The sequence below is a fragment of the Vicugna pacos genome, unplaced genomic scaffold (genome assembly GCF_048564905.1).
Source record: "Vicugna pacos unplaced genomic scaffold, VicPac4 scaffold_20, whole genome shotgun sequence".
Lineage (NCBI taxonomy): Eukaryota > Metazoa > Chordata > Mammalia > Artiodactyla > Camelidae > Vicugna > Vicugna pacos.
The window spans coordinates 8282483-8309851 of NW_027328741.1; the positions used below are offsets into that span (position 1 = coordinate 8282483).

General features: G+C 36.0%; 1 pseudogene; it reads left to right on the top strand.

The window, feature by feature from the left end:
• Nucleotides 1-26676, top strand: part of LOC140693650 (actin-related protein 3C-like) — a 111034-nt pseudogene extending 84358 nt beyond the window's left edge.
• Nucleotides 26677-27369: the final 693 nt, after the last annotated feature.

Here is a 27369-nt window from a genome sequence, read left to right on the forward strand (position 1 = left end):
CCCCCATTATTCATGTTTTCAAGGCCTTCCTGACACAAATATTCAAGTTACTTAAGAGCACAGTGGGGGTGGTCAGGTTCCTCTAACCAAGCGTCCTGGGAGGATGGGTCCTAAACAGATCTCTGCTCTTAACAAAATGCCACATAATCCCTCACAAGATATAAGACAGAAGGGAAAAATGACTGTTGCCATGTTCTTTTGAAGATGACTGACCAGAAGAGTGTATTGTTTAAAGATTCAATATTATTTAAATATTTAGAATAGTAGAATGTGTCCAAGTTTTTATATATGGTGCCAAGGATATCGGACTTTGTGCTGTGTGGAGAGGGTGATCTTGAAGTGACAGCAGATTCATCTCTGCTCATCACCTGTCCATGTGGTGAAACAGGCTGGGAAGAGGTGGGGCAGACCAAGAGGACATTCCGACTTAGGATGGGCACGTGTTACAGAACACAGGTCAGTTTCCTTTTGGAAAAGTTGAGTTTCAGATGCCTTCATTTAACCTGTCATAAGCAAAAATTCTGTGCTTTGTACATTCAGAGCTTATGCTCTGTTTTACTGATACCATACATCCTTGTCAAATCTAGAAGCTGGTTCTCATCCCACTTGAGTTTAAAATTTTTTATTTATTATTTTTTTTTATTGAGGTATAGTCAAATATGAACTGTCAGTTTCTGGTGCACAGCATCATGTCGCAGTCATGCATGTATTTACATATATTCATTTTCATTAAAGGTTGTCACAAGATATTTAATATTGTTTTTAATCTATTTTTATACCTAGTGGTTAACATTTGCAAACCTCAAACTCCCAAATTTATCCCTTCCCACACACTGTCCCCTGGTAACCATAAGACTGTTGACCATGTCTGAGTCTCTTTCTGTTTTGTAGATGAGTTCATTAATGTCCTATTTTTCTTTTCTTTTCCCTTTCTTTTTTTAGATTCCACATATGACTGATATCATATGGTATTTTTCTTTCTTTTCCTGGCTTACTTCACTTTTTATAACAATGCCATGAATTGGGTGCTGTTTCTTGGTTCTACAGCACAGAATACTTAAGTAACCTGTTCGATGTTACTTAACTAGTAAGGAAGGAGTGAAGAAACAAATTCCCACGTGACTGGCTGTTAATCATATACCTATAACTGTTGCTGGTTTTGCCCTTATATTCCTAGAAATGAACAATAGCTTGTTTTGTTTTGTTTCTAACATATCAAGTGTTCTTTTGTAACATGATGAGACCACACTCGTGTTCCTGATGAGAATAAAAAACAGGCAAAGCGCCATGGTCCTCGGATGGTTGTTACTTGTTTGGATGTAAGTGACGCTGAATCTGGGCTGACTCACACCACTAACAAATTTTCATGAAAATATGTAATTGTTTTAATCTGATCCTCTAAAGTAACTTTACGGAATTTGTTTCCATAGGGCCAGATTCACTTTTCAACTGACAACAAACATGACTCACTTCATTTCAGTTAATTAGTTTGGTTACAAGCTACTGAAAACAGAGGCTTTGAGGCAGGAAAGCCTTTCAATCCTAGCTCTCTGAGCCAATGCATCCAAAAAGGACTGGAAATCACAAATCCTGCTTTGAATTGCTGCAAAATGGACCAGCGAGCGGACAACAAATGCAGATTTTCTTTTCCTCTATAAAATCCTTTTCAAGGATTCAAGGATTTAAAGACAGGAAAGTGAATTAAGACTCTGCCTGCTTGAAACCCAGCAAAACTACCTGAGGAAATAAGTAGAAATTTTCCTCTTTTAAACCTAATCACCAGGATATTTATTTGTGGCTCACAAGCAACAATACCAAAAGCATAATCATCATCATGAATTTGTTTTGGACCACCTAAATTTATTAAGAAAATACTAAAAGATGTGAAGAGAGAAATAGACAATAATGCAATAATAATAGGGGGTTTCAATACACCAATGTTGGTAAACGGTAGGTCACCCAGACAGAAAATCAACAAGAAAATATGTAAACTGAAACATACATTAGACCAAACGGACACAGACAAAGCATTTCATCCAGCAGCACCAGAACGCACATTCTTCCCAGGAGCACACAGATTGTTCTCCAGGGTGGATTATACAATAAGACACAAAACAAGTCTTTGCCAATTCAAGAACACCGAAATCTTCTGAAAGAATCTCTTCCACACTGGTTGGAAAAACTGGACAGCCACATGCAAAAGAATGAAACTGGACCATTACCTTACACTATACACAAAAATTAACACAAAATAGATCAAGTCTGAAAGTGTGCCAAGTAGATTTTCTTTTTTTGTTTTGCACATTTAATGGATTAAACTTTAATTTTTAAAAAGATGCAAATAAAATTTAGGTGTAGTAAATTTGTGAAGAAATCATCTGGTAGCCAGCCTTGTATCCAATTATGGAATAGTTATATTATTTTTTTCTTGAAAGAGGGCGCTATTTACAAAAATATTTTCTCCTTTTCCTCTGGTGGATGTCGGACACAGCTTCACAGAGGAGGTGACAGTGAAGCAGGATTCGAAAGATGCATTGCAGTCAAATAAGTTTTTTACCATCAGGTGGGTGTGACTGATGAAATAGATGCTCTTAATAGTAACGTGACCAGCACACTCTCCTCCCCAGGCCGTCATCTAGAAGGACTCGCCGAGCCCCAAGCCTGGCGTGTCTGAGACCACATCAGCCCCAAACCAGAGCTGGCCAGGATGCACCCAGCCCCCAGACATTTACAGAGTGGGTAAGTGGTTAATAGGCTTTGGAGGAAAAAGAAAAAAAGGAGGGCTATGACTTGAGCCGAAATCCACACAGTAAAAGCTGATTCTTATGCTATTATTTGTTTTGCAGCTGAAACGATTAAATATTCTCTGGAACATCAATTTATGGTCCTATTGACCTGGACCGCTTTAAAATATTTAAGTGTAGTTAGAGCCATCAAAAATGCACTAAGTAACGTTCAGTAGAGTTTTAGCATTAATGTGTCTTGTTATTTTTAATGACCAATAACGGCAAAGCTTTTTTGGATAAAGAAATTTCTAGTGTATGCAGATAGCCACACGTCAGTCACTGGGCCTCAGACCTGCTCCAGGCCTCGGGACACACAGAGCAATTGTGACCCTCGCGTTCCCATTTGTAACACAAGGGGCTAATTGATTCTGCTATTCCTCTATCCTTAAAAATCCCCCAGTTTCTAAAATTCTTTTATAGTCATGAAGTTTTGCAAAACACCTTCAAAAATTATTGCTCATCAGGACTAACAATGTATATCTGTGATAATTTAGGGTTAGAAATTAATGCTGCCCAAACAAAGCGATTTCAGAAAATCGGCTAGAAAATGTAAATTACTCTATAAGCTCAGTGAAATTTCAGTTCAGAATCTGGAGACGGTTTACTAAACTATTTGAAATGCTGGCTTTAAAATGTACAGTGTATAAGACCGAGAAGAATCAAGACAATTTTGAATCCTGACTAATTATTACGCATTTACTATTTTCTAGGAACAATTCTAATGCTTTGGGTGAAGAAGGGTATTTAACTTTTGAAAGAACACTATGATATAGGAACCAATAATATTTTTATTTTGCAGATGAGAAACCGAGACATGGGAAACCTAAGTAACTTGCTGATGGCATGTTGGCAAAGGAGGCTAAAACTGAGATTTGAACCCTGGTGTGTTACCTTCAAATATTACATGATAAAACAGTGTGTTATACTGCACTCATAGAAGAGCAAAAAGGAAACACTTGACTTAAAAAGTGGCAAAATAGATTAAAGTTAAGATACTATAAGGAGGGCAGGGTATAGCTCAGTGTTGGAGCGCATGCCTAGCATGCACAAGGCCCTGGGTTCAATCCCCAGTAACTCCTCTAAAAGTAAATAAAGAAATAAACCTACTTACCTCCCTCCCCCCAAAATTAAAAATAAGAGATTAAAAAAAAGATATTATAGTTCTGGCATGAGGATAGACAGTTGAGAAATGGAACTGAAAAAGTGGCCCAGAAGCAAACCACACATACATGTTGATACAGAAGGTACCAGAAGTAGTGGTTTTCAACCATAATTGCTAGAGAGATGATGGCTTATTTAATACGTGATGTTGGAAACATTGGATTTCCAAATGGAAAAACAAAATATAAAATAGTATTTACCTTGTATTATGCAAAAATAGAATCTAGATAGAAGAAACATAATTTAAAAGAATATATAACCTCAGGAAAAGAATAATTTTTAAAATAATTATGTGTACATCATACGCAAACACACAGTCAGCCACACACATCCACCCACAAGTGAGAAGCACAATTTATTTCACTACGTGGAAATCTGGAATCTCTGGATAATAAAAGAAGATAAAACAGAAGCTGTGAACTGCAAAATTATGTTAGCGTTACATATGACTAGACAAGATTTAGTATCTGAATGCATTAAAAGTTTCTAAAAATAAAAACAAAGCATGACTAAAATCAGCCAAGGATTTGAACAGACAAATTACAGAAGGAGAATTGGGATGTCCAAAAAAACCCCCGTATTTTCCAAGCTCGAGATTATTAGAAATTAAGGAAATATTTCTTTTTTGATTTTTATTATTTTTTTAATTGAGTTATAGTCAGTTTACAATGTTGTGTCAATTTCTGGTGCATAGCACAATTCTTCAGTCATATATGAATATACATATATTCATTTTCATAATCTTTTTCATAAAATATTTATTAAGGCAGTGAGATACAATTTCACATCTATCAATGGTAAAAATATAAACATATGGTATAGATATGTAAAAGAACATTATATATATGATAATATCAACCAGGCACAGACTTGGAGAAGCAGAACCTTGCTTACATTGCTAGTAAGCATACATATATAAGAATAACTATTTTGGAGAACATGGAGTTTAGCAATATCCTCGAGAGTCATCCACATACATGAAGGATCAGTAATTCTTTGTGCAAAGATACCGATTAAAGAATGATTTAAATGTTGAAAAACAAAACAACCTACATTTGGGGTAATAGAGAAATGAATTTTCAATTATTCCACATTTTCTAATATCCATGACATTGTAAATGTGTAGCTACTAAAACACTCTGTATTTAGTAATATAAATCTTGAAAAATGAAAGGCTAAAAGAAAATCAAAAAGGAATATGCATACCATAGTGTCATTTACATAAATATGAAAACAATAAAGTAACATTATGTCTGTGAATGTATCATTATAATTTTGGATATGGATTCGAATATACATGATTATTTATTTATTCGTTGAATGGAGGGACTGCGGATTGAACCTGGGACCTCGCACATGCTAAGCACACACTCTACCACTGAGCTGTACCCTCCCCCTCAAACATCTTCTATTACTTGCTCTTTTCTCTCACAGATCTCAGCCCTAAAACAGAAACTTTGGCCAGAAAGAGAACCAAAAAAGAGATAATGGGGTAGGTCCTCGGGACTGACACAGCAGTTGTAGAACATCAAATGTCTCGGTGTGTGGTTGTGTCCTTGGAATTGAGGTGCTGGCAGCAGGGGAAGAGAAAAGGTCCTGTTTTTCAACAGCCTGGCACCTTCTTCCCTTTGTTGATAACTAGCCTGAATCAGGAAGCCTGTCTAATCATCTCTCTCAATAAGATTTGATTTCTGCAAAGCTATTTTGAAAGATACATATTCAAAGTGCAGAGACTAAATATATCTTAAGTAATGTAGCTAAGGAAGTTACTTGACTTGGAAATACAGGGTAAAACAAAGGAAAAAGGCAATGCACTCATCAAGTAGGTTGTAACATCTTATAAATATCACATTTTATTTACAAATAATTATATAATGATGACATATATAATTTGCATATTATACATAGACATACACACACTGATTTTTCATTTTAAAATGCAGTGCCCAGATCTTGGTTTCTAAAATGCTAGTGAGGTGACTAGCATCCTTCCAAATTTCATGTCCACCCAGAACCTCAGAATATGACCTTATTTGGAAGTAGGCTTCTTGCCGATGGCATTATTTAAGATGAGGTCATACTGGATTAGGGTGCACCCTAGATCCAATAACTGGCATCCTTAGCAAAACAGGGGAGGACATGGAGAGACATGCAAGGAGGAGGTTTCTGTGATGACACCAAACCAAAGAGAGCCAGGTCACCAGCAGCCACCAGGGCTGGGAGACAGGCACAGAACAGACAGGGACACAACCCTGCTCTCACCTTGATTTCAGACTTCTGGCCTCCCAACTGTGAGAAAGTCATTTCTACTGTTTTGAAGCCCCCCAGCTTGTGGTAATGTGCTAGGAATAGAAATCCTAGGAAACTAATAGGGCTCCATGGAGGCAGGGCTTTTCCTAGGGCGGAGGCAGTGAAACTACAAGATGAACATTATCCTGCAGTCCATCAGATACAAAGTATGCAAGTGAACATGTTAGGTAGTTAGATTAGTGGAAGGCACCTGACAGGCAAGGTGGAGGAGAGGGAGGCTGATCCATTAGATGGTGGTGTGCCCGCCTTCAGCATAAAGAGACTTTATTTCCTCAAAATGAGTGCCAGCAAGAAACTGGATAGAACCCGACAGCCATGACTGTGCAGTAGCAACAAGGGCCTAACCAGACATAACTCAGTGCTCATTGTGAAATAATCAGCATTGTGGTCGATGCACCCCCTTGGGTTTCTTTGTGCGCATCATGGGTAAGGACACGTGCGAAAGGGGACAAGCATGACTCAGCACTCCAGGGGCAAGAGCCATCAGTCAGTCAAGAGACCACCTCTAATCAAGGGTGTAAGAGGAGAGACAAAGCCCACTGCTTTCTGCCCTTGGATCAGCCTGCCTCCCATTCTTGGAGGTGTTAAATAAATCCTTTAAAATCTTTCACTACACAGCACTGCATGTCCTGTCTGAATTCTTATCTTTTGGGTATGACAAGAACTGAGGTGTTTTCCCTTCCCCTTCTGGGGCAACAAACACACACACACACAAAGCAAAAAGCCATGATATGTACGTCAAAGGGCCCCAGGAGCCAATTGGAGAGGACTCGCAATGGCAAAATTTGGAACAACTGAACAATGCAATAATGATATTATTAGATTATAATGCAAAAAATAGAGTAAATCTCCATGAGGTTTCTACATTGCATAAAGCAGTGTAGAAGAAGAGGCAAATCTTTCTTCAGAAGAATTCTCATTAAATATTGTAGAGGCATTTGCAGCAGGTGAGATCCATTGACAGACATTAGAACCCATAGGTAGGAAACTGAAGGAGAAACAGGGTCTTTGTGTAGTCACCAAATTTGCTCTATATGGTGTGGTTTTAATATATGAACACAAGTTCTGCAATGCCCTTCCTTCAGCAGGGGCAGCTTCATTCCCCTTCCCTGTAGTGTGGGCTGGACTTAGAGACTGTGCTTCTGGGAGAATGGAAAGAGAAAACAGAAGGAAAGAAACTGGACAGACACCGACTTAACCCGTGATCAAAGCCAGTGCCCCCAGTGCAAGGTCATATTGATATCACGTCACTCTGATAGGATGCAGTGAGAAGGGCAGCTGTGATGTTCTTCCTCAGAATCTAAAACCGCTGTGAGTGCAGGCAGAGAGCTAGATATGAACAGAGAAAAGGGGACGCAGGCCAAATGGCAGGAATTGGGCAGAAACGAGGGGCACCAGCCAAATGCAGGAAACCCTTCACCATGCAGACACCAGGGGTCCCTGGGCAGAGAAAGACATGCAGGTACCTCTGGGCTGATAAGCGGTCACACAGTTTGGGGTAGCAAGGGGTCTGGAATCGACAAGGAAAGGTGGGAAAAGGCAGGAATCTTCAGTGTCTGAATGTAACCTCTTGCTTATTATGTCCTCATTTCAATAAAATTAGCCTTGCAGATTAGAAACACCCATCACGCACTGACACCTTGACACTTCTGATCCAGACTAAATAAGAACAAAAATCCTTCCTCCCTTCAGGAAGCTGGAGTTGGGATGAAAATGAGGCAATAGGACCCCAAACCCTTCCCTCCCCAATGAGTATTCTGTCCATTCATTTTTACACTCTATGTAACCAACTTCTCAAAGAAACTCAGGGCAGCTGCTCACCTGAGCCTGCCCACCTCCCGTTGAGAGTGTGTTTTCCATCCTCACTTTGCTTTCTTAATCTCCACATCTTGTCTCTGAATTCTCTCTGGGATGGGACAAGAACCTGGACACCAGTTACATCCGCCAGCAACATCTTCATCTGTGTCTAGAAATGTTGGACACGGCCAAGGAGGGACATTAACTAAGGAGTATTTCCAGGAGAGTCGTGAAGACAAGGAAAGACTGAGAAATGGTCTCAGGTTGACAGAGGCTATGAAGACCTGAGCACTAAATGCAGTGTGGGATCTGGGGATTAGATCCCAGATTAGATTAGACAGGAAAAATAAAAAGGCAGCAGAAACATTGATGAAGCCCAAACAAAGCCAAAGTTTTAACTAGTAATACTGTATACATGTTAATTTCTTACTTTTGACAAATAGATCATCAACACTAAAAAGCTGAATGAATAGTAAACCAAAACTCTCTATTATCTTTGCAGTTTTTCAACAGATCTAAAGTTATTCCAAAATTAAATGCTCAAAAAATGCATGGTATCAAAATTTTGATATATAATTAATTTCAGACTCTGTAAAGTTCAAACACTTATCATCTTAATTATATATGGGGTTGATCAAAAGCCTATAGCCAAGTAAACAATTTGCTCAAGGTCATGGAGCATATTAGCAATAGAGGAAAAAGTTTTACCGAAGATGAAAGGCTTTGGAAAGAGTCAAAAAATGTTTCCTTGAAATAAAAGAACTAGAATGACTAATAATATATATGGAGCCACACATCAGAAAGTCTCATCCAAATTTTTTTTGCAAGTGTTCAGTAGCTTCCCAAGTATTGTGGATGTCATATTCAACTTAGGGCTCCACTAAAAATTCAGCAAAGTTTAATTTTAACCCTTTTTAAAAATGTTGTTAAATTTTACATTTCTCTACCATAGGACACAGAAGATTTATGGATAATTTCAGAGGAAATGACCCTTAGAATTGGGTGAGTGAATTCATGCTGAAATGTTTGATTAAAATGAGAAAGAGGACTGACTAATCATTCTGCAGGTAAGTTTCTCAAAAGGTTTGAAATGTTCTGTAACTATTCTAAATGGATTAAGTTAGCTGGATTTTTCATGAAATGCTTTGAAATAATATCTTATTTAGAAACAGTTTTACCTCTATGCCATAATATTTCTTTACTTATTTTTTCATATTTTTATTACAGATTCTCTCATATCTTAATGTCTAGTTACTAAATTTTGAGTAATAAAACCCAGCAAAATAAAAACTGAGCAATTGTTTTACAATAAGGAAAATGGAATTCGAATAAGATCAATACGTCAAATCGTAGCTGGGATTCTCAGAGCCCAATCTGCATACAGAAATGATTGAGAATGTTTCTTTGCAACTTATCTTTGCTACAATTTATTTGGGGAAAGATATTATTGGTCAAAATATGAAACTTAACTCTGTTCAGTGATCACAAATTAACTTTAAGCCATGAAAATTGTAGCTCCACACTCATTCACAAACCTGTGCGGTTTCTTTTGACTTTGGACTTTTTATAAACTTTTTATAGGTGACTTCTGTGATTTATCACTGAAAGTGATGGATTACAATTTAGACTGTGCTGCTAAATTTTCTTGCGTTCCTTTCTCATCCGCCTCCAACTATAACCAGCCAAGAGTCTTTAGGATAGTGTCATGAAGTGTATTCCAGCACACAGGTTCTGATTCATCAGAGCTGTGCACAAATGCCTTTTAAGTGAAGAAAGAATATGGATCAGTTTTCATCTTAGCCTCTGATATGATGCTGACGTAAAGAGAATTTTTAAGCACTTGGTAGAGTTGCTAATTTTTCCTTACAATGCTGTGATTGTCTCTTTCTACCCAGCAAGTCCTGATTGACTGCAGTGGGCTTCTTGTTTTAATAGAACACATGTCTAATACTGTTCATTGTCCAGAAAGATGAAACCCTGCTTTTATTGACTCATTATCTCTACAAAGGCTATGAGCTTAGTTTTATCTATTTTTCTGTTCTGAATTTTTCCCATTTATTGAGAAGAGATTCATGTTTAGGAAAAAAACCTGTCAGTGGACATTTAGGTTGCTTCCATTTCTATATATAAAAATAGATAAAAAACCAAACTTCTTCTGTATAGCACAAGGAACTATACTCAACATTTTATAATAGCCTTTAATGTAAAAGATTATGGAAATGAATATATGTATATATATACACATGACTGGGACATGATGCTGTGCACCAGAAATTGACACATTGTAATTGACTACACTTCAATTAAAAAAAGGAACAAACTTCAGGGACTGTAAACTCAAATGCTTCTAGGGTCCAGGCTGATAACAGAAGCAAAGGAGACCAGCAGGGGTTCCACCCAGGACACCCCCCTTTTATAAGAGGCAATGCGACTTAGCAAAAGCCGAATGTGGCCTTGAGGGAAGACATTTCTAACACTGGCAGATGCTCTCCCGTGTCAGGCAGCGCCAGAAATGAATATTTTTATTTGAATCTTCTGATTTTTCAATGCTGAATCCATGTTTCTTTTAAGCTGCTTAAGCCAAACTGTAACATGTCTGCAGGTAGGAATTAGCCGGCCACCGCTTGGAGCCCACTGGTAATTCATGATTACACTTTATAGCAATTCTCTCATATTTCATTGGAAGTTGAAGCTGAAATTCTCCCTAAATCCTTTTTTTCTAATGTTAAATTGAACTTGCTAAGGACTAATCCATGTCAAAATTAGCATTTCTGAAAATCTAGAAATAGATACATACTATTGAAGTTTTTCAAATTATGTTTTGAGAACCCTAGAGTTCAGAGAGATGTTAACAGGGGTTAAAGACTGTAGAGTCCAAAGACAGGCTTGTGAAGACTTTATAGTCACACTGCAAGCCTCTCAGAGTCTTTAGTATTTATGCCAATATTAGGGTATTTTCCCTGAATTCCAAGTGGTCATCGGAATTAAGATATCACTCCAAGAATGTTTCATTTCACTTTACGTAAACAGAGCTGACTACATCGAGAAACAGAGATAAGAAGAAAGACAAAAGTTTTCTCAGGCACCCATCAGAAAACAGAATTTTAATAGCAAGACCAATCACACCACAAACATCTCATGAGCTCCTCCTCACTCATTTCATTTTTCTCTATAATTAATTCTCATTCAGTTGATTTTGGGTTAGCTTTTCTGAAGACATCTGTCTCAGGAGCTGGAAATCCTGGCTCAGACCCTCAGACCACCCTGACCAGGTGCTCATGGTGGCGCCAGGCTCCAAGGTGTCCCCAGGGAGATGACACAGACACCCTCAGCCCCAAAGCCATGCACAGCCCGTGTGGAGCCATCATTCTTCAAGACTCAATTCTGATAACTTATTATAGTAACAAACAACATAAGATCAGAGGGTTATAGAATCCTTTTGTAGGGTCTCATGACACTAAACTATTGAATCAATCTTTCAATTACCCTGAGAGTGAGACCAGATTATGGACAGTGAAGACACTGACAAATTTTTAGAGCCTTCCAACTCATCCAGTGAACCATACGTCACAAAGTCCAGCAATCCACACAGATCTTTAAACCATGAAGCAACATACTCTGTAATGTCAACTAAGTCACAAAGCCAGTCTTTGGACATGTACGCCTGTACGCATCCATCTATCTTGAAAAGTACATAAATTTTGAATCTTGTAGGAACATAATAGATGCAGAGAAAATTTAGCTCCTTCATTTGATATGACATTGTGACTTAATAAAATGATCATAACAGCAGTGTACTAATTAAATACACAGTAAATACGCAACACATGCAGCTACCTCGAGCTTCCCTCCCTTTTGAAGGTGGAAAGTCAAACTCGGTGCTCTCCCATGGCCAAGTGCTAATCTTCAAAAATGGTTTGCATGTAAAAAGTCCAACCTCTGTATTATTCTGAGTTTGGGGCCTGAAAGTCGTTGTGATGTAAGTCATGAAAATAAGTCATGGAAGTCGACCTGAAAACAAGAGACTGCTCCAGGCTTTGGAAGCATAAGAACATTCAAAACGAGCACAGGGGCGGGTAGCAATTGTTAAGAATTCTCGCTCTTCTGCTAAAAACAGCACAAACAAAGAAGTCCGTTGCTGTTGTGAAGTGAGTGTATCCTGGTCGCACACAAGCCTGTGCTCACTGGGTGACAAAGCAGGCTGGGCTGCTCCGCGCTGCTTTTCTTAAACTAGACTGATGGCGGTCATCTTCCTTCCAAACAATTGAGTTTCCCTTTTTATAGTTCACAGACTTTTTTCAAATAATAATGGTGTACGGTTATAGGCTTTTCTTTAAATATGCACACAGTTACACACAAACCCAAATATACAAACCTTGTCCACATAATACATGGACCACAATAAAGGTATATAATTTTAACTAGAGTTTACAAATAACTAAAATATTTTATATAAACATGAATATGTGAGCTAAACCACAACAGTGACCCAGATTTTTGTGCTCTCTTTATATATACATATAATTTAAATCTTTTCAATCCTCGTTCTTTAGTTCAATTTCCTATTAGCCCAAGGTCTTAAAGTCAATTAGTTGTATTAAAACTACAATTTAAGTTGAAAGTATCAAATGAGTTATATTGAAACTGCAATTTAAGTTGATCTATCGAACTGTTCAGATTCAACATTTTTCAAAGAAATGACATTTTAAAATTGATCCAGGTGGTAAAAAGCAGAGAAACACTTGTGGGGAACATTGTCTGAGATTCACAGAAACAAATCTTTTGAAAAAAAGCAGTATAATTGAATATAGTTAAGCAAATGTTTACGTTCCATGAATGTAACTGATTTGATAATTTATCAGACCCATACAAGCAATAAGAGAAACTGAGAAAGTTCAAAGAAATGGAAAGAAAAAAAGAAATATGAATCAAATGTAAAAGAAAATGTTACATTTACATAATAGCTCACAATGTGGCAAGATCAAAGATTACATGCAAATACTTTTATAGGAAATTATTAAGCTGGTGCATAGTGTTCAAGAATTTACCTTAATTAGTAATAGTACATGAACTTGAATTCTTACTCTTTTTATATTTATTTTACAATATACTAAAAAAAGTTTACTAATTGTATTTGAACCATTTGATGACTTTGTTATTCCTATTTCTTAGTTTTTGTTGTTCTGAAGTAGTAATCAGCCATTTTTATCACAATTTTCCTGAGCTGGCAGTTTCTGTGATGGAAATTTTTCTCTTCACAAAGAAAATATTTTTCTTCTGTCTTCCCTAAGAATTTCTGGGGTTCCCTTATCTTAGAGATAGATGAGCAGAAGTTTCATAATAATGGGTCTTTTAAATATAAATGATTACATGATTTAATATACTGATCTATTCCAGAGACAGGCAACTGAGTATAAATCATGTTTTGCTCAGGAAATATTTAATATTGCATAACAGAGGAAGATTATAAACCTTGGCAGTCTAGACACAGTCTGTTCTGGAGAACAAGGTCCTTTTCTCCAAGGGCTGAGCTCTGGGCAGGAGTCTGAGTTCACAGAAATGTCCAGGAGAAGGAGTTCAAGGTCACGGGCACACTTCTCGCTGTGCGTCTGTGCTGTTTTCTCTAGCGCTTCCCCGTGCAGACTGTAGGTCAGGCTAACGGCTCAAATATACAATTTAACACTTTGTTCCCATAACATAAAGCTTTGTCTCACATTTTGACCTCATTGATTTGTGTACTTTTATGGAACATACTTACTCTGTATGAAAGAAAAGAAGAAAAAAGCACCCACTCGTATCTAAGCCTCAACAGTATTAGGTCATGAACTTGCAGAAGGCAAACAACCAAAGGACTGAAAGGACCGGTGCCTGCTGGGCAGCTAGGTGCCCAAAATTAAAAATGTGCATTAAGACTCGTTCCTGCAGGCATTATGCGAACCAGACGTTAGTTTGAGATTTGTAGATACTAACTGCTATGTATAAAATACACAAACAACAAGTTCATACTGTACAGCACAGGGAACTATATTCAATATCTTGCAGTAACCTGTGGTGAAAAAGAATATGAAAATGAATGTATGTATGTATGTGCAAGTATGACTGAAGCATTAGGCTGTACGTCAGAAATTGACACAACATTGTAAACTGACTATAATTCAGTTATATATATCTATATATGAAAAAAGTAATCTTTTATCCTCAAGTCATGAAAACCCAGGTTTAAATATTTAAATATCTGCACGTACGTCTTTCTTTTGGATAGTGCGTCCATCTGTTTTGAATTACATATCCCTGTAGTACATATAGACAGATCTGTTTGCCAGATAAATCCCTACAAGAGAGTCTCCAGGAAAGTTGTCCAGAGATTCAAAGGGGAAATGATTGCAATTAAATCATCCCTGGCAGTTACTGATGCTTTTTTTATAAAGTGAAAGAGGAGGATTTTCTCACAGAGCGGCATGCTGGGATCCGGTATCATTTGGCAAATCAGCTAGGACTCAGAAATGAATACATTCACAAACACACTTGCAAACCACTTCTGCAAGGAAGGCAGACATGTGGAGAATCACTTTCAAAGCCAAATGAGAATAACATCAGTCATGCCGGACGTGACACAGGGCAGGTTTTCACTCGTGTGGTTGAGAATGACTGGCCAATGGTTTATTTTTTAATTGAAGTGTAGTCAGTTACAGTGTGTCAATTTCCAGTGTACAGCATCATGTTTCAGCCACACATACACCTACATATATTTAATTTCATATTCTTTTTCATTACAGTTTACTTTAAGACATTGAATATAGTTTAGTGTCTGGAAATCTTGCAGTCCCAATTTATCCTTCCCTCCCCCCTTTCCCCTCTGGTAACCATGAGTTTGCATTTGATTTTTATAAAATGACTGTGAACGAGTGAAAATTCTATTGCTGTATAGTGAAAACGACCCTCACTACACTCAGAACCAATGAAGACAAGACTGGCACAAGGGATCTGTGAAATTCACTCATTAGGCAGCACAATTCATTTAACTACATTGAGGGCTTTCTGTGGGTTATTGCCCTGGAACTCCACCATGTAAATTGCGTGCGTGTGTGTGTGTGTGTGAAACAAAACTACAGTAGAAACTCTTTTTTAAAACTGAGCATAATTTTACTCACAATAAAATATGATGCAAAGGAGTCCAGTTTTCAGAGTAACTGTGATTCCAGAACAAGAAAAAAGAGGTTCCATCTATTGTTCAAATCATTATAAGAGAGTAGACAATTCTGATGGGATAATGCATGCATAAATCTAGACAAAAAGCTGAAAATTTGGTCTTAGATAATGAGGGGAGAAAAAAGGATCCTTGTTTATTTTAGTATGTATAGCTTTTGTGATGACACGGAAATTCATAGCTTTTGGAATTCTGGGTTTTCTGAAATGGAAATCTTTTTCCCAGACATAAGTGAAATGTCCCAGATCAGAGAAGGGGAAAGGTAAAAAAGAGCCAGCTTCACTATTTCACCTTGAAAATTTATTTAAGTTTAAGAATTTGGAGTCTGTGCCATTACTAAGTCAATCTCTTAGGTTAATTAAAAAATACAACATATGCCCACCCATGTTCATAGCAGCATTATTCACAATAGCCAAAAAGTGGAAGCAACTCCAGTGTCCATGGATGGATGGATGGAAAAACAAAATATGGTACATGTACACAGTGAAATATTATTCAGTCTTGTAAAAGAAAGGAAATTCTGGCACAGGAAACAACATGGATGAACCTTGAGGACATTGTGCTTTGGGTATTAAACCAATCACAACAAGATACATAATGTATGATATCATTTATCTGAGGACCCTAGAGTAGTCAAATTCATAGAGAAAGGAAGTAGAATGGTTGCCAAGAAGAGCAGAAAGTGTAAGTGGGGAACAGCTTAAAGGGCACAAAGCTTCAGTTTTGCAAGATGATAAGTCTCTGGCTATTATGTGCACAAGGTGAACACGTTTAACACCACTGGCCTGCACACTGAAAATTGGTTAAAATGGTAAATTTCATCTGACATATATTTCACGATAATTAATATAAAATAGACATTCTCACCACAAAATTGAGTCTTTGGGTTTACTGGGCTTTTAATATTATGCACACACAAACATGGTAAGTGGTTGATTACATTTTCTTCTCTAGTTGAACAAAAATTTTAAAAATATTAAGCAGAAGAACCAATTTTCTAAGTGCAACACCGTTAGGCAAAAAGATGCGCATTTTTGACGGGGTCCTTTCTACCTTTTTAAACCAAAGAATGATTCACACTGGATGGCTTATCACAAGAGAGCAACAGTGAGCTGCAGGAGTCGTAGCCCGTCCACAGGAAGACTTCAACAGTGGCTCCTTCTGGAGTTGGTAAGAAAAGCAAGGTTGTACTCTGAGTACTCATTTATAGTTACTGTGAACTGAATCAGATGTTGCTGAATCAAATTGGAAAGAAAAGCATGAGAAAGCCAACTGGTAGAAAATTAAGACCTGCCTTTTTTTTCCTTTTTAACCTTCTTTCCTTGTTTAGTTGCTGCAATGTCTAATACCAAATCAGGGGATAAAATGAATTGGATAATTTATTGTTGTGGTGTTAAAAGTGGGAGGGTGAAGGAAGATTCATGGAGTGTTTACAAGGCTAATCCTAATCCATTTCCGGGTTGAGAATCCTCCCAACAGCTGGCTTCAAGCTACTAAATTGGAATCACGGAGAGGGACTGGAGAGGGATGAGCTCAGGTAGCTCCTCTAGCCCGTTCAGATGACGCCAGTGCCCCACTAATGGGAGTCGGGTCATTTATGCACAAAGAGTACTGGCTTTTTAGTTACATAGGCCTCATGTGTGCAGTTCATTCTCAACTGGTTCAAAAATAATTATATGCGTGTTGAAGTTCCTAAGATGGCAGAGGAGAAGGGCCCTGAGCTCACCTCCATCATGGGCACCCCAAAATTACAACTATTTACAGAACAACTATCGATGAAAAAGACCAGAACCTACCAGAAAAGATCTTCTACAGCCAAAGTACAAAGAAAGAGCCACAATGAGATGGGCAGGAGGGGCAGAGTAATGCTGCAGTCAAGTCCTGCACCCCAAGGCAGGCAACCCACAGACAAGAGAGTAACTACGATTGCTGAGGCTGTCCCCAAGGAGCAAGGGCTCCGAGCCCCACATCAGGCCCCCCAGCTCAGGGGTCCTGCACCAGGAAGATGAGCCCCCAGAATGTTTGTCTTTAAATTTAGAATTTAAAATTTAAAAATAAGCAATTCCACTCTGGGGAATATATCTGAACTAAAAAACAACAACACTAATTCAAAAAGATACATGCACCCCAATGTCCATAGCAGCTTTATTTACAATAGCCAAGGTATGGAAGCAACCCTAGTGCCCAACAGCAGATGACTGGGTAAGAAGTGGTGTAAATGTATACAATGGAAGATTATTCAGCCATAAAAAGGAAAGAAATTTTGCCACTTGTGGCAATATGGATGAACTAGAAGGTATTATGCTAGTGAAATAAGTTAGAGAAAGACATATCTTTTGATATCACTTATATGTGTAATCTAAAAAATAAAACAAACTAGTGAATACAACAAAACTAGACAGATTCACAGATACAGAGACTAAACTAGTGGTTACCAGTGGAGAAAGGGAAGAGGGTGCAAAACACGGGTAGGGAGTTAGAAGGTACAAATCACTGGGTATAGAATAAATAAGCTACAAGGATATATTGTACAACACAGAGAATATTGTCAATATTTTATAATAACTATAAATGGAGTACAATCTATAAAAATATTAAATCATTATAGTATACACCTGAAATTAATATAATATTATAAATGACTATACCTCAAAAAACTCAAATAATTACTCATAGTATATAAATATAAAATATTTATGTAATATGTAAGTGAATAGAAACTACATTTCTAAATTTAAATATATACACATATTGAGTGAGAGAAAAATAAAGCAAATAAAATGAGAAATCAAAGTGCTATCAAGGATAAAACATAAATCAACCATTAGATGCACAAAAAGAGCTATACCTAATAAGCCAACAAATAAAAGATATAAAACACTATCCAGTTAATCCCCAAAGAGTCCAGGAAAGAGGAGGAAATATCAAAGAAAAAATGGGACAAATGAAAAAAAGCATGAGAGTAAAATGAAACTCAACACATCCATAATCACATTAAGTGTAAATGTCTAAAAAAAAACCCCAGTAAATGCAGAGATTCTCAGATTAGATGAATAAACAGTATCCAATTGCATGTTACCTGCAAGAAACTCACTTTAAATAGCAACCAAAGAGTTTTACAATAAAAGGATAGAAAAAAAAATCATGTTAACATTAGTCAAAAGAAAACTGTAGTGGTTGTATTACTATCAGAAAAAATAAGTTTTAGAGCAAAGAATTTTACCTGGGATAAAGACGGTCACTTCTTAATGATAAAAGAGCTCAGTTTATCAAGAAGACATAGTGAATTCAAATATTTATGTCCCTCATAAAAAAGCTTCAAGATTTACAAAGCAGCAACTGACAGAACTGGGGGAAAATAGATAAATCCACAATTACAGCTGAAGACTTCAGCACCACTCCCTCAGTAACTGACAGAGCAAGTAGACAGAAAATCAGTAGAAATATACAAGTTAACCTAGACTGCCTGGGCAGAAGTCATTGCTGCACTTTTCTCAAGCTTTGTAGTTGAAATTTAATAATGCCTTTAAGAGGTTATAGGAGAAAAATGATTTTGTGGGCTTAAGTTCAAATAGGAGAGAGCTAGTAACCTTTATTTAGAAATTTAACTATAACTTTGGTGTTACATACCCTCACATTATGTTTCAGTTGATTTAATTTATATAAATATAAATTTATACAAATTTATTCAACCTGTGCTGCTTTGCAGAATTCAATAATATTTATGGATAAAAAATGTTCATTAAGTGATTCTTATATACCTACTATTAAGAAAATGAGATATAGTGTAAGCAGTATATATTTTATAGTCAGAAAATGTACTAAGTATGCTTTCTAGCACTCATGGTCAAAATTTGTTTTCAATTAGAAAGAGCTTAAATACTAATCTTAAATACTAATTACACCCAGATAAGATTTCTGCCAATCATTAATAATACATTTAAAATCTAAATCCCGATTTTAATCAGAACTTTCTGGACCACAAAGTAATGACAAAATACAATTAGGAAAAAAATCCTTTTAGGGAACTCATTGCTAATTCTATATATAATTATAAGAACTTGATTTGGTCTTAGCAATTTTTCAATGAAAAATTGAAACACAATCTTTCAGTGTAATGTATTCATGTCTGATAATCAGGTAAGTAATTCTTCCATTAGACCACACTTCCTTTATGATGGCTAGCCTCATAAAGATGGTGTGAAATTACTTTATCACACTTAATCCTTGGAAGCCCATTTACTTTACACAGGCAACACATTTTCAAGGTATCACATGTAAGTAAATCTTAGCTAAAGTGAGGTGATGATGTAGGTGTATTTGTCTTTCAGACCTTGTGACTGCCTTTGACACAAGATCCCATGGGTGTATAATTTTTTCTGGAGACATTCTGGGTCACCAACCTGTGTAGCACAGGGAACTATATTCAATATTTTACAGTAACCTATAATGAAAAAGAATATGACAAAGAGTCTATGTATGTCTGTGTATGACTGAAACATGCTGTACACCAGAAATTGACACAACATTGTAAACTGGCTGTACTTCAATAATAAATAATAATAAAATAAAATACAATGATTAAATAAAAAATTAATTTCTTTTTTCTTTTTTTAAAATTTTATTTGTTTTAATTGAAGTGTAGTTGATTTACAATGTTAGTTTCAGGTGTATAGCAAATCGATTGAGTTATGCATATACATACATATATTTTCAGATTCTTTTCCATTATAGCTTTTATAAGAAATTGAATATAGTTCCCTGTACTATACAGCAGGTATTTAAAATTAATTTCTATTGAAATTAAATAGTGTGTGAACACAGGTGAATGCTAACATCACAGAAAGAGATGCATATCCATAGGTGTAACATGCAGTGAATTGATGTTCTAGGTCAACTTGAGGTGTTTACATAGGATTACAGAGCTAGCATAGACCATTAGAACACTTGGAAAAATTCCAGATAACCTAAGAATTTAGGAGACACCTCTGGCCCAAGTCATGGCAATAGCAGAGAAAATGTATTGAAAGAGCTAACTAAAAGGTATGATTGGGGTATATAAAAATACAACCATCAAAAAAATGCTCAATATCGCTATTTATCAGAGAAATACTGGTCAAAACTACAGTGAGGTATCACCTCACACCAGCCAGAATGGCCATCATTCAAACGTCCACAAACAATAAATGCTGGAGAGGCTGTGGAGAAAAGGGAACCCTCCTACACTGAAGGTGGGAATGCAGTTTGGTGCAGCCATTTTGGAGAACAGTATGGAGAGTCCTCAAAAGACTAGGAATAGACTTACCACATGATTCAGCAATCCCACTTCTGGGCATATATCTAGAGGGAACTCTAATTTTAAAAGATACACGTACCCCAATATTCATAGCAGCACCTTATTACCTTATTCAATAGCCAAGATACGGAAGCAATCTAAATGTCCATAACAGGTGATTGGATAAAGAAGTTGTGGTATATTTATACAATGGAACACTACTCAGCCATAAAAAATAATAAAATAATGCCATTTGCAGTAACTTGGATGGACCTGGAGATTATCATTCTAAGTGAAGTAAGCTAGGAAGAGAAAGAAAAATGCCATATGATATCACTCATATGTGGAATCTAAAAAAGAGAAAAGCAGAGGACACTAGTGAACTCATCTACAAAATAGAAACAGACTTGCAGACATAGTAAACAATCTTTTAGTCACTGAAAGAAAATTTGGGAGTTCGATATTTGCAAACATTAGTCACTACATATAAAAGTAGATTAAAAAAACAAGTATCTTCTGTATAGCACAGTGAATGATATTCAATATCTTGTAATAATCTTTAATGAAAAAGAGTGAAAACAAAAACAAATATATGTATGTATATGCATGACTGGGGCAAGATGCTGTACACCAGAAACTGACATATTGTAACTGTACTTCAGTAAAGTAATAAAATAAAATCAAAAGTAATAAAATAAAATCAAAAGAAATGACCATGTGTAGAATTAAAAATATATGATTATCTCAAAAGATTATAAGCTGAGCAGAGATTGCAAAACCCTGAATGGACAAAAGTTTTGAAGTGGCTGTACCCCCATCTGAGAGCAGGGAATAAAGGCCAAGGAATCAAATTTTCTGAAATGACCCAGACTCAAAACTCTACAAAGCAGAAAGTCAGATTCAGTATTAGAAACCAAGGTTAAAGTTTCCACTCGAGATAGAACACTTAAGTAATAGATAACCAACCACTTCATGGTGCAGACACTTCTCATGAAGGCTTAGGACTGGTTTAGACTGGGAGGTGGGTCAGTGAGTGATATGATGAAGAAAACCATAAAATTGTTGAAATACTGGACAGATAGCAGTGGGAAGAGAAAAATAACAGTAACTAATATAATATAAGCATGAAAGAAAAATAACATTCAAATTGCAAATGAAAAACAAAATTCTTAAACAGAAAAATATTTAATGTTAAGAAAGACGGCTGTCAAAATGTACAAGTCAATTATGAATTTATTCCACATGCAATTAGGTAAGCACTGACAATGATTTAAAAATAAGCAATTCCACTCCTGAATATACAGCTGAAAAAGGCAAAAACATGAATTCGAAAAGGTACATGAATCCTAATGTTCATAGTAACATTATTTACAATTGCCAAAGTGTTGAAGCAAACTAACAGTCCATCAACAGAGGACTGGATAAAGAAGATGTGGTGTATATATAATGGAATACTATTCAGCCATAAAAAGAATGAAATTTTGCCATTTGCAGCAACATGGATGGACTTGGAGGGCATTAGGCTAAATGAAATAAACCAGACAGATAAAGACAAATACTGTACAATATTATTTATACATTGTATCTAAAAAATACAACAAATTAGTGAATAAATCAACAAAAAAAAAGCAGATTCACGGACATAGATAACAAACTAGTGGTTATCCGTGGGGAGAGATAAGGGGACGAGGGGCAATATAGGGATTGGGAAAAATGGGTTTTATCAGATTATATGAAATTATCTGTGTGGAACTTATGAAACCTGTAAAGCACTATAACATTTAAAGAACCTTTCATTCAATAAAAAAGACAAAAAATAAAATAAAAATGAGCAGGTTTATATGGCTTAGAGATAATATATGACAACATAATTTTATTTTAAATTGGTACTTAGAGAAGATGAAAAGATTTTGACATCAATAGACATGAAGAAAATGCAGATTAAAACCACTATAGGCTATCACTGCATGTTTATTATAACAGACATAATTAAAAGTACTGATGACATACACATATATGACAATACATATACACCCACATAGCTACACACATCCATACTAAGCTCTCATAAATGGGTTTTTTTAAGCTTCTTTTTTTGGGGGGGCTGTAATTACATTGATTTTATTAATTTATCTCTAATGGAGGTACTGGGGATTGAACCCGGGACCTTATGCATGCTAAGCACTCACTCTACCACTGAGCTACACCCTCCCCCTCATAAATTGCTGATAGCAATGCAAAATAGCGTAACTACTCTGGAAAACTGTTGGCAATTTCTTATAGAGTTAAACATAGACTACCATACGACCTGACAATGTTGCTCACTAGTATACGCCCCTGAGAAAAGAAGATTTATGTTTACACAAAAACCTGTATATAAATATTTACAAAAACTCTGGTAAATCTTCAAATGCAGAAGCAGCTCAAATGTCCTTCAACGAGTTAACATATTTAAAACAAAACCAAAAGCTTTGCCACGTCCATACAAAGGAATGCTACTGAACAATAAAAAGGAATAAACTATTGCTGCATGCAACAGCTCGATTGGATCACAGGAGTATTATTTTGAGGGAGAGTAGCTGGTCTTAAAAGATTACATACTATGTGATTCTACATATATTAACCTCCATCATGAAGCTCAAACTTCACAAGGTAAGGGTGAAAAACAACCACTGGGGAGTTTATGACTGATTATTCCTGGAGCTCAAACAGGTGGGAAACATTTAGATTCCATTGACATGACATGGTCTAAAAGATAAAAGCTGTGACCCTGGCCGTGGACTGGGGCAGTCCTGTCCCACGTGGATGTGGGTTCAACTCCTCCCACCCACACCCCACCATCAGCCCTGCCAAGGGAACTGGAGGGTCTGTGCCCATCAGTAAACGAGCAACACATAGAGATCTGGTAGAATTAAACCCAAACTCACTCTTACCCAAAACATTTTATTAACTACAAACTATTTAAATATTCCAATTAAACACAGATTATCAAACTGGAAGAATGCAAAATAAAACTTTATGCTGTCTGTGAGAAAGCCAATTTAAATATCTTTAATACAAAGAAAAAAGTTTGATTACAAGTAAAATATTGGTTAAAGAGGTCATATACCACACGATCAGTAATCATAACAAAGGTAAAGTGGTTACATTAATATCATACCACATAAGCTTAAGGGAGAGGAATATTATTAAGTATAAAGGAGAACACCAATCAATTAACATTAAGACATAGGAATCCTGGATGTCTGTATATTCAACAATCAAACTTCAAATACATAAGCAAAGAGTTGACAGAACTTGAAGGAGAAATAGACAAATGTCACTCCTCTGTTATTAAATGATAGAAAAGACAAGAAATCTTTAAAAACTAAGATTAACCCAACACCATCAGCTAACTTGACCTACTGTATAAAATTCTAAAGCATTTACAAAAAAATTATCAGAACTGAAAAATGAGTAAATCAAGAGAATTTTATTTATATATGCTAACAATAACAAAATGGAAAATGAAATTTTGAGAAATAGCATGTATAATAGAATCTGGAAACATAAAAGACTTAGAAAAAATGTAACAAAACATGTGCAAGATGCTGAAAATGATAAAACATCACTGAGAGAAAATATAGATGACTTAAATTAATGAAAATTTATACCAGATTCATAAATTGAAAGATTCAATATTATTAAGTTGTCAATTATCACATGATTGACTGATAGATTCAGTGCAATCTCAGTTACAATGTTAAGCTAATTCTAATATTTATAGGAAAATCCAAGCTGTAATATACAAAGAGGTATCTAGACAAAATAATTTTGAAAAAGAAGTTTACTTGACTGATACTACCTGATTTTAAAAAACCCAGTGAGTCGAGAAACAGCACACTTTTCAAACTGCAGACTCATCTTTTTAATAAAGTTTGAAATACAACTAGATTTATGTTTAGAAAAATTAATCTAGATCCAGACACTATACAGAAAAATTAATTCAAAATGAGCCAAAGAGTGAACAAACAAACAAAAAACCAAAATTACACAATTTATGGAAGAAAATATATTGAAAATTTGCAACTCTAAAAGGGGATAGGTAAATAGTTGTGGCACATCCATGTAGTGGAATACAACTCTGAAGTAGGAAGACTGAATTACTGATACATTCATTACAGTGTATGAATTTCAAAAGAATGATGCTGAAAATACTCAGTTGGACACAAAAGATTGCATACTGTCTGACTGAATTTACATAAAATTTTATAAACAAAAAATTTATTCTTTAGTGATTAAAAGCAGAAGAGTGGTTTCCAGAGGCCAGGAAAGAAGAAAGAATTAACTGCAATGAGGCAGAAAAAAACTTGTTAGAATGATGAAAATGTCCTATATTGTGATTATGGTGTTGGTTATACTGATTAAATATTAAAATATAATGAGCTACATACTGAAAAATAATGTTTTACTTTACATAGTTTATCCTTCTATAAATTTCATTCAAAAGGTTATACTTAATGATAAACAAAACCAGATAAAAATTAAATAATATCTATAGATTCATAAGACTGTTAAACTGAAAATGAAAAATCAATAGATTCTAGAAAATTCTGAATTATCAAAATTGGTTAAATACGGAGAATGGCTGAATAAACCAGCAACCTGTAACTTAATTGCACTGAAAGTAAGAAACCTTCCCAACACCCCAGGCCCAAAACACCATGCTCAGTTGGTTATATCAATGTTTTAAGTAGCATATTATCTTTATTTATTTATGAACATTCAGAGTAAAGCTAAGGAACAAAGCAAACAACCTTAGCTTGTGAGGCTAGTTAAAACCTCATACCACACTTGACACTGGACTAAGTCAGGAAAGAAAAGATAGTTGTAGGTTTTATTGACCAAAGCAGTCTAAACCCAAGCTGTTCAATATGGTAGCCACAAGCCACACATAAGCTACTGAGCACCTGAAACGCTGTTAGTCTAAATTAAGATGTGCTGTAAGTTTAAAGTACTTAGTATGAGAGATGCATGTAAATTTGTCAATAAGAATGTTTATACTAATTATATTGAAATGATGATAGTTTGGATATATTAGGTTAAATAAAACACACTTAGTATTATTAATAGCAATTTACCTATTTCCTTTTTGATTATTTTAATATAGTAAATATAAAATTATATAGATTGCTCATATTCGTGACCTGGATATTATTTTTATTGAAAAGTTCAGTTCTGCAGGGTGGTGAGCATAAAGGTCTACGCTCTATACCCTAGAATATGGGAATATGGTATGTGATGTGGAAAAAGAGACTTAGCAGATATTATGAAGTTTACAGGCCATAAAATAGGAGATGACCAAGTGGTAAGCAGGTAGAACATATCATATCACTTGTGTCCTTAAAAGCGGGCACATTCTCCCACTGCAGCTAGTGAAGTGGGCTGAAGGAGAAGCTGGAGTCAGAACTGCCACCCCAACTGGCAATAGCAAAAGCCCCTCCTCTTTCTACATCAACAAAGCATAGATGAGAATCCTCACTGCTCCTCCACATGGTAAAAATGTAGCACCCCTCTCCATTCTGCCACTGGAATAGTGCCAGAGGAAATTAGTTAAAATAGATTATTTAAGGAAGATCTACACTCTCACAACATAATGTCCCAAATGTCTAGGTTCCAATAAAAAAAAATCCCTTATTAAACCAAGAAACAGGAAAACTTTACTTGCATGAGAAATGACAATCAACAGATGTCAACAACAAAATGACACAGATATTAGGGGTCCTGAAGGAAAAGGAGAAAGAGGGTGGGGCTGAAAAAGTACTTAAATAACTAATAGCTGAAATTATCTTAAATTGGCAAAAGACATAAACCTACAGATTCCAGAAGCTGAGCAAGGATTTATCCAAAAAGGACAAAGCCAAAGAAACCCAAGCCAAGACACGCCACAGTCAAACTGCTGGGAACTGAAGAAAAAGAAAAGGATCTCAGATGCAGACAGAGGGAAACCACCTGCAGGGGAGCACAGTTCAAAGGACAGCAGACTTCACGCTGGAAACGGTGGAGGCCAGCAGGAAGTGGCAGGACATATTTCAAGTGCTGAGAGAAGAGAACTGTCAGCTCTGAATTCTATTTCCAGCAAAAATATCCTTCAGAAATGAAGCAGAGATCAAGGCAGACTCAGAGAATTCAGATGGAGGAAAACCAAGAGAACTTGTCATCAGCGAACCTACGCTAAAAGAACAGCTAATGTAAGTGCATGCAAGCAGAAAGTAAACGATAAAAAAGCATCTTGGGACATCAGGAAGGAAGAAAGAACAATGGGAAAAGTAAAAATATGGGTAAATACAATATCCTTTCCTTCTCCTCTCGAGTTTTCTAAATCATGCATGAGTCTTAAAACAAACCACCAACAAATAGTTAAATTCCACACAGATTAAAGACATAAACATAAAAAGCAAACATTAAAGAATGCAAGAGAAAACGCTGATTATCAAAGCAGATACTGGTTTCCTAAATAAGGCCCCCAAAGCAAAGAGGTCAGAGGACAAAAATGATCAATGTGAGGACATTGAAATATTTTCATGAAGTGGCAATGTTACAAAAAATAAGAGTGAATCTTCTGATTTGCATAACCTATTTGCACATGTTTAAGCAACAAAGAATTGATATCTTCATCTTATAAAGATCCACTGCACATCAAGCTTTTAAAACCTGAATAATTAAATAAAAAATGGCCTAGCCTAGGAAAGGGCAGATTCTTAAAATGGGATGCCACATGAACAACAGACAAAATTTGTTCCATCTAACTAGTAATCAGCAAAATGAAAATTAAAGTGTCATTGAAATTTTTC